This window comes from Rana temporaria, chromosome 8, assembly GCF_905171775.1.
Source record: "Rana temporaria chromosome 8, aRanTem1.1, whole genome shotgun sequence".
NCBI lineage: Eukaryota > Metazoa > Chordata > Amphibia > Anura > Ranidae > Rana > Rana temporaria.
The window spans coordinates 113,346,420-113,360,342 of record NC_053496.1 but is presented as its reverse complement, the minus strand read 5'-3'; positions in this window follow the sequence as shown (position 1 = coordinate 113,360,342).

The following is a 13,923-nucleotide window of genomic DNA, read 5'->3' as shown; positions in this document are numbered from 1 at the left end:
TTCTGTTTGCAGTGTGCTACGATCATCTTCCTGTTTACCGTTTTTGGCTTGTTCCTGACTTCTGCTGTTTGCCTGTGCCCCTGACCATTTGCCTGTCCCACGGTTATTCTTGTCTGCCTGTTGTCCTGACCTCGGCCTACCCATCACCAGCATTTGTCCTGCTGGCTGCTTCCCCTCTCTCCCTGTGGAGTGTGACCTAGGTAATCTCGGGGTCGCGACCTGGATCCAGTTGCGGCCAAGGCCATCCTCACCATCGGAGGCTCTGGTGAATACAAAACTGGGTCTTAGACTCCGTGCCCTGGGTGATCTTAGGTTCACGCTTCCTCTCTGCTAGCAGTAGTCGGCTATAGGGTTCACTACCCTGTTGTGCATCCCTGACCCCAACGGGGTGCACTTATCACCTGGCCACGGGTGACCTGACACCAGGGAGGAGACCTATACAACCGAAATGGCCTGAATTGTCTACCAACAACTGGTTTATGTCAAAGATCATGTATTTTATCTCTCATAAAAACTAAAATATAAGAGATGAAAATAATTCTTGCTGATCAGACATATTTTGAGATACATGTGCATATAAAATGGCATGTGTAGTGTGCAAAGAATTTATGAGAAATCCACAAAATTGTTGTACGTTGCCTGTGCACAACAGCTAGTCAGTGATTGGTCTTGTTGCGATTGGACAGACGTGCTGCTGTCTGAAGTCTGATCTCCAACCCAGCCATCAGAACTATTCATGGTCCATTTAATCCTGGTCATTCAGAGTGCAAAATCATCCTCTGGGTTGTGAAGGGAACACCTCCAGGGTTGATTGGCCACGGACTAAAGTCCAGCCAACATTCGCATCTCAATAGAAAAGCTTGAGAAATGGATGGTGTGATTCACATAGAGCCCGTCTAAACTGGTGGATTGCAAATGTTTCTGGCATGCTCCTGTCGACAGGATAAACCTCTGTAATATTTGTATTTCTGTTTTTTTTTTTTACTTTCTTTGCTAATAGCCAAACTTTGTACGTCCTTTTGTCTTTTTTATTCTTTTCTTTGTACATATGTAATGCACTACCCACCTTTTTGGGGTAATAATTTATGAAATTAAGTGGCTTCTATGTACAAATCTAGAACTCATATTCTTAGAGGGAAAGTTACACTGTAGTGTCTACTTGCTCATTCTACGATCCTTGCTAATATGTTTGCAATTACACTGTGTGTTGGCAGATTGCATGAAAATTGTAAACTAGCAGATATGCCAATCTGGCGTTCTGTGTGTGTGTGGTTGCCTAGCAGACCAGTCAGTAGACAAACTGGTAGGTGGTGGCAAGTTACTGAGAGTCGTGTGTTTGATGCACGGGTGTGTGTGAACGATTGGAAGAGTGATTAACACAAGGATTCTAGCTCATAGGATAGCCCAAGGAATCCTAGAAGATTGTGCTAATGGTCATACTGCTCCCCAACTCTAAGGCCCCATGCACCTGAGACGCAGATGCAAACTCATCTAAACACACGTTTTCAAACGCAAAAAACGGCGTTTTACCGCGTTTGAGTTTATTAACGTTTAGTTAAGAAACATCATAAGACCCTCCCTAAGCTCAAAAAACAGTATTATTTAACTATTTCAGCCATTTTGTGAGACCAGAGGGAGTAGCATCTGAGAGAGCAGCAGTGTACGTGTATTTAGCGTGTCACTTGCCACATCACCTGCCACAAGCTGCAGATTGTGCTCTTGCCACGTCACCTGCCACAAGTTGTGAATTGTCCACTTGCCACGTCATCTGCCACATCACCTGGCCACGCCACCTGCCACAAGTTGTGGATTGTCCACTGGCCACGTCATCTGCCATGTCACCTGGCCACGTCACCTGCCACAAGTTGTGGATTGTCCACTTTCCATGTCACCTGGTCATGTCACCTGCCATGTCACCTGGCCACGTCACCTTTCACAAGGTGTGGATTGTCCACTGGCCACGTCACCTGCCACATCAACTGGCCACGTCACCTGGTCACAAGTTGTGGATTGTCCACTGGCCGCGTCACCTGCCACGTCAACTGGCCACGTCACCTGCTACAAGTTGTGGATTGTCCACTGGCCACGTCACCTGCCACGTCAACTGGCCACGTCACCTGCCACAAGTTGTGGATTGTCCACTTGCCACGTCACCTGCCACATCAACTGGCCACGTCACCTGCCACAAGTTGTGGATTGTCCACTTGCCACGTCACCTGCCACATCAACTGGCCACGTCACCTGCCACAAGTTGTGGATTGTTCACTTGCCACGTCACCTGACCACGACACCTGCCATAAGTTGTGGATTGTCCACTTGCCACGTCACCTGCCACAAGTGGATTATCCACTAGCCAAATCACCTGGCCACGTCACCTGCCACAAGTTGTGGATTGTCCACTGGCCACGTCACCTGGCCATGTCACCTGCCATGTCACCTGGCCACGTCACCTGGCCACAAGTTGTGGATTGTCCACTGGCCACGTCACCTGCCACAAGTTGTGGATTGTCCACTGGCCATGTCAGCTGCCATGTCAACTTGCCACGTCACCTGCCACAAGTTGTGGATTGTCCACTTGCTACGTCACCTGACCACGACACCTGCCACAAGTTGTGGATTGTCCACTTGCCACATTACCTGGCCATGTCACCTGGCCACGTCACCTGCCACAAGTTGTGGATTATCCACTTGCCATATCACCTGGCCACGTCACCTGCCACAAGTTGTGGATTGTCCACTTGCCACGTCATCTGCCACGTCACCTGGTCACGCCACCTGCCACAAGTTGTGGATTGTCCACTGGCCACATCACCTGGCCACGTCACCTGCCATGTCACCTGGTCACAAGTTGTGGATTGTCCACTGGCCGCGTCACCTGCCACGTCAACTGGCCACGTCACCTGCTACAAGTTGTGGATTGTCCACTGGCCACGTCACCTGCCACGTCAACTGGCCACGTCACCTGCCACAAGTTGTGGATTGTCCACTTGCCACGTCACCTGCCACATCAACTGGCCACGTCACCTGCCACAAGTTGTGGATTGTCCACTTGCCACGTCACCTGCCACATCAACTGGCCACGTCACCTGCCACAAGTTGTGGATTGTTCACTTGCCACGTCACCTGACCACGACACCTGCCATAAGTTGTGGATTGTCCACTTGCCACGTCACCTGCCACAAGTGGATTATCCACTAGCCAAATCACCTGGCCACGTCACCTGCCACAAGTTGTGGATTGTCCACTGGCCACGTCACCTGGCCATGTCACCTGCCATGTCACCTGGCCACGTCACCTGGCCACAAGTTGTGGATTGTCCACTGGCCACGTCACCTGCCACAAGTTGTGGATTGTCCACTGGCCATGTCAGCTGCCATGTCAACTTGCCACGTCACCTGCCACAAGTTGTGGATTGTCCACTTGCTACGTCACCTGACCACGACACCTGCCACAAGTTGTGGATTGTCCACTTGCCACATTACCTGGCCATGTCACCTGGCCACGTCACCTGCCACAAGTTGTGGATTATCCACTTGCCATATCACCTGGCCACGTCACCTGCCACAAGTTGTGGATTGTCCACTTGCCACGTCATCTGCCACGTCACCTGGTCACGCCACCTGCCACAAGTTGTGGATTGTCCACTGGCCACATCACCTGGCCACGTCACCTGCCATGTCACCTGGCCGCAAGTTGTGGATTGTCCACTTGACATGTCACCTGGCCACGTTACCTGCCACATCAACTGGCCGCGTCACCTGCCACAAGTTGTGGATTGTCCACTGGCCACGTCACCTGCCACGTCAACTGGCCACGTCACCTGCCACAAGTTGTGGATTGTCCACTGGCAACGTCACCTGCCACATCAACTGGCCACGTTACCTGCCACAAGTTGTGGATTGTCCACTGGCCACGTCACCTGCCACATCAACTGGCCACGTCACCTGCCACAAGTTGTGGATTGTCCACTTGCCAAATCACCTGGCCACGTCACCTGCCACAAGTTGTGGATTGTCCACTGGCCATGTCACCTGCCATTTCACCTGGCCACGTCACCTGGCCATGTCGCCTGCCACAAGTTGTGGATTGTCCACTGGCCACGTTACCTGTCCATGTCACCTGGCCACGTCACCTGCCACAATTTGTGGATTATCCACTTGCCAAATCACCTGGCCACATCACCTGCCACAAGTTGTGGATTGTCCACTGGCCACGTCACCTGCCATGTCACCTGGCCACAAGTTGTGGAATGTCCACTTGCCATGTCACCTGGCCACGTCACCTGGCCACTAGACATGTGCACAGAATTTTTTTTCGTTTTTTTTTTGTTCTGTTTCGTATCGTTCCGTAGGTTCGTTCCCGTTCGTTTTTCGTAAGACGCCCGTTTTCCTGTTCGTTCCCGTTCGTTTTTCGTACGACGCGATTTTTTCATATTCCGATCGTTTCGTATTTTGGTTACCATTTTATTTTCGTACATGCGGGATGGTTCGTTATTCTGTTTATTTCATGTTCGTTACTTGTTAGACAATAATTTTCGTGAATTTTCGTCATTTTGTACTTTCGTAAATATATCGTGGGATTCGCGTCACTTTCAACACGCGGCTCATCCATATTAACTATTAAGCCCCATACACTTGGTCAGACTTGGTCAGACTTTTTTAACAACAAACATAAAAACGATCGTTTTTCCGAACGTTCGTTCGTTTTTAAACTCCATCAGAAAACCATTTTGGGTTCCAGGTTCAAAAGTCTAGCCAACTGATCTCCTTCAGACGAAAATCCACAGAAAAGTTTATTTGGCTCTACTGTACTCAGCACAAAAGAGAAGCTGCTTCACTAACTAACTACACTCACTGTCCATTCACAAAAAAATTACATCTTATAACAAAAGATTTGCATTCTGTATTTTGAAACCAAATTACGAACAGAAAGAAGGAATACAGAATACAAATCTTTTGTTGTAAGATGTCATATGAACATACAAACAGAAAAAGGAATCAAATAAAATACAGAATGAAAATCTTTTGTTAGATGTCATATGAACATACGACTGAAAATCAAAATACGAACAGAACAAGGATTCAAACAAAATAAAGAATGCAAGTCTTTTGTTATAGATGTCATATTCGTTCTTTTGCCGTTTTCGTTTTGTTGTATTTTCGTCGGATCGTTCGTTCGTATTTGCGGTTGTTCGTTATGCGACTCATTCGTAATCCCGTCGTTTTCGTATTTTGGTGCTTAAATTTTTTCGTATGTACACATTATTCTGCGGGTACGAAAATGAACATTTTCGTACGAAAATAACATTCGCACGAACTAGAATGCACATATCTACTGGCCACGTCACCTGCCACAAGTTGTGGATTCTCCACTGGCCACGTTACCTGCCACATCAACTGGCCGCGTCACCTGCCACAAGTTGTGGATTGTCCACTTGCCACGTCACCTGCCACGTCAACTGGCCATGTCACCTGCCACAAGTTGTGGATTGTCCACTGGCCACAAGTTGTGGATTGTCCACTTGCCACGTCACCTGCCACGTCAACTGGCCATGTCACCTGCCACAAGTTGTGGATTGTCCACTGGCCATGTCACCTGCCACGTCAACTGGCCACGTCACCTGCCACAAGTTGTGGATTGTCCACTTGCCACGTCACCTGCCACAAGTGGATTATCCACTTGCCAAATCACCTGGCCACGTCACCTGCCACAAGTTGTGGATTGTCCACTGGCCACATCACATGCCACGTCAACTGGCCACGTCAACTGGCCACGTCACCTGCCACAAGTTGTGGATTGTCCACTTGCCATGTCACCTGACCATGACACCTGCCACAAATTGTGGATTGTCCACTTGCCACGTTACCTGGCCATGTCCACTGGCCATGTCACCTGGCCACAAGTTGTGGAATGTCCACTTGCCATGTCAACTGGCCACGTCACCTGGCCACGTCACCTGCCACAAGTTGTGGATTGTCCACTGGCCACGTCACCTGCCACATCAACTGGCCGCGTCACCTGCCACAAGTTGTGGATTGTCCACTTGCCACGTCACCTGACCACGACACCTGCCACAAATTGTGGATTGTCCACTTGCCACGTTACCTGGCCATGTCCACTGTCCATGTCACCTGGCCACAAGTTGTGGAATGTCCACTTGCCATGTCACCTGGCCACGTCACCTGGCCACGTCACCTGCCACAAGTTGTGGATTGTCCACTGGCCACGTCACCTGCCACATCAACTGGCCGCGTCACCTGCCACAAGTTGTGGATTGTCCACTGGCCACGTCACCTACCACGTCAACTGGCCACATCACCTGCCACACGTTGTGGATTGTCCACTTGCCACGTCACCTGCCACGTCAACTGGCCAAGTCACCTGCCACACGTTGTGGATTGTCCACTTGCCACGTCACCTGCCACGTCAACTGCCACAAGTTGTGGATTGTCCACTGGCCATGTCACCTGCCACGTCACCTGGCCACGTCACCTGCCACAAGTTGTGGATTGTCCACTGGCCACGTCACCTGCCACATCAACTGGCCGCGTCACCTGCCACGTCAACTGGCCACGTCACCTGCCACAAGTTGTGGATTGTCCACTGGCCACATCACCTACCACGCCAACTGGCCACGTCACCTGCCACAAGTTGTGGATTGTCCACTGGCCATGTCACCTGCCACGTCACCTGGCCACGTCACCTGCCACAAGTTGTGGATTGTCCACTGGCCACGTCACCTGCCACATCAACTGGCCGCGTCACCTGCCACGTCAACTGGCCACGTCACCTGCCACAAGTTGTGGATTGTCCACTGGCCACGTCACCTACCACGCCAACTGGCCACGTCACCTGCCACAAGTTGGGGATTGTCCACTGGCCATGTAACCTGCCACGTCAACTGGCCACGTCACCTGCCAAAAAGTTGTGGATTGTCCACTTGCCACGTCACCTGCCACAAGTGGATTATCCACTTGCCAAATCACCTGGCCACGTCACCTGCCACAAGTGGATTATCCACTTGCCAAATCACCTGGCCACGTCACCTGCCACAAGTTGTGGATTGTCCACTGGCCACATCACATGCCACGTCACCTGCCACAAGTTGTGGATTGCCCACTTGCCATGTCACCTGACCACGACACCTGCCACAAATTGTGGATTGTCCACTTGCCACGTTACCTGGCCATGTCAACTGGCCACGTCACCTGCCACAAGTTGTGGATTATCCACTTGCCAAATCACCTGGCCAGGTCACCTGCCACAAGTTGTGGATTGTCCACTTGCCACGTCACCTGCCACATCACCTGTTCAGAACACCTGGCACGTCACCTGCCACAAGTTGTGGATTGTTCACTTGCCACGTCACCAGGCCATGTCACCTGACCACATCACCTGCCACGTCACCTGGCCACGTCACCTGCCACAAGTTGTGGGTTGTCCACTTGCCACGTCACCAGGCCATGTTACCTGGCCACATCACCTGCCACAAGTTGTGGATTGTCCACTTGCCACATGACTTGGCCACGTCACCTGCCACATCACCTGGCCATGTCACCTGCCACAAGCTGTGGATTGTCCACTGGCCACGTCACCTGGCCACATCACCTGCCACGTCACCTGGCCATGTCACCTGCCACAAGTTGTGGATTGTCCACGTCACCTGCCACAAGTTGTGGATTGTCCACTTGCCATGTCACCTGACCACGACACCTGCCACAAATTGTGGATTGTCCACTTGCTACGTTACCTGGCCATGTCAACTGGCCACGTCACCTGCCACAAGTTGTGGATTGTCCACTTGCCAAATCACCTGGCCAGGTCACCTGCCACAAGTTGTGGATTGTCCACTTGCCACGTCACCTGCCACATCACCTGTTCACAACACCTGGCACGTCACCTGCCACAAGTTGTGGATTGTTCACTTGCCACGTCACCAGGCCATGTCACCTGACCACATCACCTGCCACGTCGCCTGGCCACGCCACCTGCCACAAGTTGTGGGTTATCCACTTGCCCCGTCACCAGGCCATGTTACCTGGCCACATCACCTGCCACAAGTTGTGGATTGTCCACTTGCCACATGACTTGGCCACGTCACCTGCCACGTCACCTGGCCATGTCACCTGCCACAAGTTGTGGATTGTCCACTGGCCACGTCACCTGGCCACATCACCTGCCACATCACCTGGCCATGTCACCTGCCATAAGTTGTGGATTGTCCACGTCACCTGCCACAAGTTGTTGATTGTCCACAATGCAATGCAAGCAATTACATTTTTTGATGTTTTTTTAATGTTTTTTCATAATTTGCCATCATTTTTGAGATTTCGAATGTAAAAAAATAGGTCACCTTTAAAAACGCCTATAAACGAAATCGCGGCAAAACGCTAGCGTATCTGCCTGTGTGTGGTCAGCCAGTTAGACTGGAGTCTCCCTTTAGTGGTGATCAGAGGTATTTAAATCTTTAACCACTTAAGGACCCCTCACTGTATATACTGTATATATACTTAATTTTTTTTTTAAAGATGGATATCTCGGTAACGGCAGTAGCTGCTGCCACAACCAAGATATCCATCTTTTCAGTGAGCGGTCCTCTAAACAATAATGGTGGTCTCCGCGATGTATACAAGTAATATTAATGGTTATGTGTAGCCCTCTGACTCAGTAAGTCTTTAGGGCTCGCATTCATTTTTTGTTTAAAGCTCCTTACAGGAGTTTGTGGCCTATGCAAATACGGCCATATAGTCACTTTTTCACATAATGGCAAAATTGTTTGTGTTGAATTGGTATTAGGCTTTTACTTCAGTGTTAATTCTGTAATCTAGTATATTCCTATAATCCAGCCTTAAAAAGACCTGTGGATACTATTCCCATACCCTATGTATTGTATTGTGCCAGGCATGCTGGACATTGAGAAGGTTTGGAGTGGGGGGCGTACATTAATAGGCCAGGGGCTGTATAACATCTAGCTGTTCATTGAGGATTGTGTTGGGATGAATAATCCTTCCTATATATTCATCACACACTTACCTTAGGGGCAGTAGTTTGGACGTTATGTCCATTATGATAAAGTACAATTTATATATTTCCACCAATCCTTTGGAGAGGTTTAATTATGTCATATGGGTATTTACCATATTGACAATAACGCACATGTCATAATGTTCATTTTATTGGGGTGAGGGTATATGACCAATTGGTGTATAGGCCCAATCCCTCCGTTTACCTGGAGGATGAGGGCACCAATTGATCATTTCTGATTTACCCCCATCTTTTTATCAATTTTATTTATTTACACGCAGCCTCCTGATATGAGCCATATTCAGTCAGACCCATACATCTGTTTGGGCTGGTTTAATATAGCAGTACCGCTATTGTCCATGTGGTGTCGCTCTGCCTTCAAGGCAAATGCTGTCCCTCATGCACACTGAGGTTTTCCATATAATGGATTCTTGTAATCGGAGGTTTACGTATTAGTGTTTTTTTAATTATTATATCTGCGGGGTGTTTGGCAATTTACACCATAGTTTTTAAAGACAAGGCAGATGGAGGATTTTTTGTGCCAAACTCCGGTGTCACACCTCTTCACTGTTTTCATTAAGGGCCCATTATGCAGAGTGTTTAGCCGGGAGCCATGTTGGAGTCAGCTCTGTATATTACTGCACATGTCCGTGAGGTGGTTACTATCCTGAGTGAGGCTTGGTTTTTGCTTATGTCTTGTATAAATAGAGGTGACGCAGTGCGCAGCCCGTGCCCCTTGCCTGCAACATTGTAAGTTCATTACCATCTTTTTAATAAACATTTTTTACATTTAATGTGGAGCTGTCATTATCTCTTACATATCGGCTATATCTATTGACGATCCATATCCACTGTTGGATGAGAGTTATTACTTAAGGACTAGACCTGTCTGAGCCGCCATTTGGAGTGAGGTTTCTATTACATGCATTTATTTATTTATTAAAATGCTTATTGGGAGCGCAGTCATTACCCGAAGGCCTCGATGCGCTCATAGAACCAACATATTCATGTACAAAACAAATCTCTTACTGCAGATAACAATATAAAACCATATTATGAACATTTAGAAAACTAAAAATACTAATATCTTACCCTAATTAGGGCCATACACTTGAGAAAAAAATAAACTTTCAGAAAATAAAAAAGTTTTTAAAAACTTCCTAAATTTTAATAAATCTTTCTCATGTCTTATGTATAGAGGTAGAGAATTCCAGAATATTGAACCTTGTGCATCCAGCGTCCTCCCTCCACATTTAGTTCTTCTAATTTTAGGGACAGTCAAATTAGCCTGATCAGCAGATCTCAATGATCTGTTGGGAACGTAACAGGTGATTTTTTCTTACAGATACCCTGGGCCTATCTTATGGATAGCTTTGTGGATGATACAACCCTCTTTGAACAAAACCCGTTCAGCAACCGGTAGCCAATGCAGGGCTTTTAGAGAAGGTGTAACATTGTCCTGACGACCAGGCCCGGACTGGCCATAGGGCATACCGGGCATATGCCCGGTGGGCCGCGGCGGCCCGCGGGCCGCCATTGGCCCGCGAGTCGCCAGTGGCCCGCGAGTGGCCCGCGATGGCCCTCGGGCGGCATGGCATGTCTCCCCCCGAGCAGTGCTGTGTCTTAAAGCCGAACCCCGTGAAAAAAACTTGGGCGGTGATTGTCCAGGCTGGCCGCACTCACTACAATTGCCGGAGGCGGAGCCTAATACTCCGCCCACCTTCCTCCGCACCATCCTTCCTGCCCGGGCTCTGTGGACTGGATGAGAGAGTGAGGGGAACTTACATGCAGACCTGCACGTCCAGCAAGCACTATTGCATCCTCCTCCCAAATGTAAGTGCTAGTTCCACTGCTACTTGCCAAGCCTGTGTGGCACGATGTAGCCAAGGAGGAGTTTAATGTACCCTAGCTGTTGGCTCCTGTCTCTGCCCACCTCCTGTCAGTCAGACCTGTGTAGCTAGCACAGAGCTGAGGAGGATTTTAAGAGCACTTCCTATGGCTCCAATCCATGCTGTATAGGTCTGTCCCCAGCAAACACATGGCTCCAGCAATGTCCCTGTTGGTGCAGACATGGACAAAAGCTGCAATTAAATGCCACATGGGTCTGAGGTGTCCCGTCCATTAAGGGTACATGGGCACTGCCCCCTCTCTACAGCCACCCCCTCTATGTAGAATGGATAGATTCATGCATTGCATGAATCTATCCATGGCTGCCGCTGCCACCCTCTATTCATGCGTCCGGCCTCTTTTCCGATGCCGGGCGTCTGAATTACAGCAGCAGGGGTGTTTTTTTGAAGCACCTGATTAGAGCCGTAGGCTCTAACAGGCTTCAAAAAGGAGGACTGCAAGCACAAAGCATTGTTCTTGCAGTCCACCCAGATGTGTTAGAAAAGCAAATTAATATTTGCTTTTCTAACACTGAACCGCCTCTCCGCCAATCAAGTAGCGTGGGTCTAATACCCGTTACCTGATTGGCTCCTATTGAATGCAATGGAACAACAGAGGAGAGCAAAGAATGGAGGACACAGGAGCTGTCCCACAGCTCGACACCGTCACCCACTGCCTGAGATGGAATAAGTGCCGGGCAGGCAGGGGCCACAGTAGCAGCATTTGATGGGCACAGCTGGCAGCATTTGATGGGCATGAGTGATTTCATTAGACGGGGTAAAAGTGGCAGCATTTGATGGGGTAAAAGTGATGGCATTTGATGGGCAGGAGTGGCTGCATTTGATTGGGCACAAATGGCTGTATTAGATGGGGCACAAGTGGCTGTATTTGACGGGTACAATGGCTGCATTTGATGGGCACAGTGGCTGCATTTGATGGGAATAGGGGCTGCATTTGATGGGCACAGTGGCTGCATTTGATGGGCACAGTGGCTGCATTTGATGGGCACAGTGGCTGCATTTGATGGGCACAGTGGCTGCATTTGATGGGCACAGCGGCTGCATTTGATGGGCACAGCGGCTGCATTTGATGGGCACAGCGGCTGCATTTGATGGGCACAGCGGCTGCATTTGATGGGCACAGCGGCTGCATTTGATGGGCACAGTGGCTTCAATTGATGGGCACAGCGGCTGCAATTGATAGGCGCAGTGGCTGCATTTGATTGGGCACTAGGAACACACCATCGGCCTCCTCTCACCTGACAGGACGTTTACACACACAGATCCACTTCCCTGCTCTATTACTGGAAATCGCGGGTGCCTGACAGACATCACGGCCGCTGGGCATGCATATCGGCTCCCGAGTGACGTGGGTCATGCGCGCCCCCTAGACGGCCAGGAAGCCCAAGACATCCTATATCAGGTACTATCAGGTAGTAACAAAAGTACACTTACCAAGGCCAAGATGCTGAGGGTGGCTCCCTTTGCGACCCGGCGCGGTCCGCCCCCTGAAGTGGGGACAGGGGAACAGACGCACCAGGAGGCACCGGTACCGATGGGAAGGTGAAGGTTAGGTGCGTGAAAACAGGAACAACCAGGCAGTAGTCCGCTTGAAAATAGCTGGAAGCAGGGCAGGGAATTCCAGGAGGTCCAGGAAACAGGATTGGTAGGAACACAGGGAAATCCAGGAAACAGACTGTGGTCAAGGAAGCTCAGATAAACAAGGTAGTCCAAAGTTCACGCCAAAAAGGTCAAGGGCAGGTGAGATCAGAATAGTCCAATAAGCAAGCCGAGGTCAAGGTAGGAGAAAGCAGCAATCCGGTAGAGTAGAGCCAAGGTCAGGTAAACAGGAACAAGATCAGGTAAGGTTCTTTCAAGATCCAGGAAACACTCCAAACAAAACGCTGTGACAAACCAGCAACTAGCCACAGGAAAGGGAGAGGTTTAAATAGCCCGCTCAGGGCTCTGATTGGCCGGACGGAGCTACAGGTCTTGCGCGTCCGTGCGCGCACATGCACGCGCACGCGCCCGCGCCCGCAAACAGCCGCGATTGTACCGTTCGGGAAGGCAGGTAAGGATTAGTGCCCTGACAGTGCCCCCTCCCTAGGGGCGGACTCCGGACGCCTAAACTGTCCATCAGTTCCGGATGGTCCCGGTGAAAAATTCGGATCAGGCGAGGAGCATGTAAATTTCTGGAAGGTTCCCATGAGGTGTCTTCAGGCGGGTAACCCTTCCACTTGACAAAGTACTGGAGTTGTCTCCCTCTCTTCCGGCAACCTAAAATAGATTCGACCTCAAATTCTTTTTCACCTTCAATCTCCACTGGAGGAGGTGGAAGTTCCTCCCTTCCTGGAAAAGAGTCTGGAATAACGGGTTTGAGCAGAGATGCGTGGAATACGGGGTGGATCTTGTATGACCCTGGTAATGTTAGTTCAAAAGCCACAGGATTGATCACTCTTTTAATTTCGAATGGGCCTATGAATCTGGGACCTAGTTTCCGAGAAGGAATGGGTAACCTAAGGTTTGTGGCCGATAGCCATACCTTCTCCCCGACTTTAAAAGCTGGACACTCCTTCTTTCCCTTATCGTAGGATCTTTTGTAATTTTCCTGGGCTTGTTGCATGTTTTTTTGAAGTTTTTGAAAATTTTGTTGTAAAGCGACTATATGTTCTTGAACAGCAGGTACAGGAATCTCGGGAATTGAACTTGGAAGGAAAGTAGGATGGTAACCATAGTTAGCCCAAAATGGAGTCTGGTTAGTGGATGAATGTAGAGAATTGTTATACGCAAATTCTGCGGATGGTAGCAAAGACGACCAGTCATCTTGCGACGAGGAGCAGAAGCAACGGAGATACTGTTCCAACGTTTGGTTGGTCCTCTCTGTCTGACCATTGGACTGCGGGTGGTAAGCTGATGAGAGGCAGGTTTTAATCTCCAGAGATTTACAAAGTTCTTTCCAAAATTTAGATGTAAATTGTACACCTCTATCAGAAACGATGCTTTTGGGTGTTCC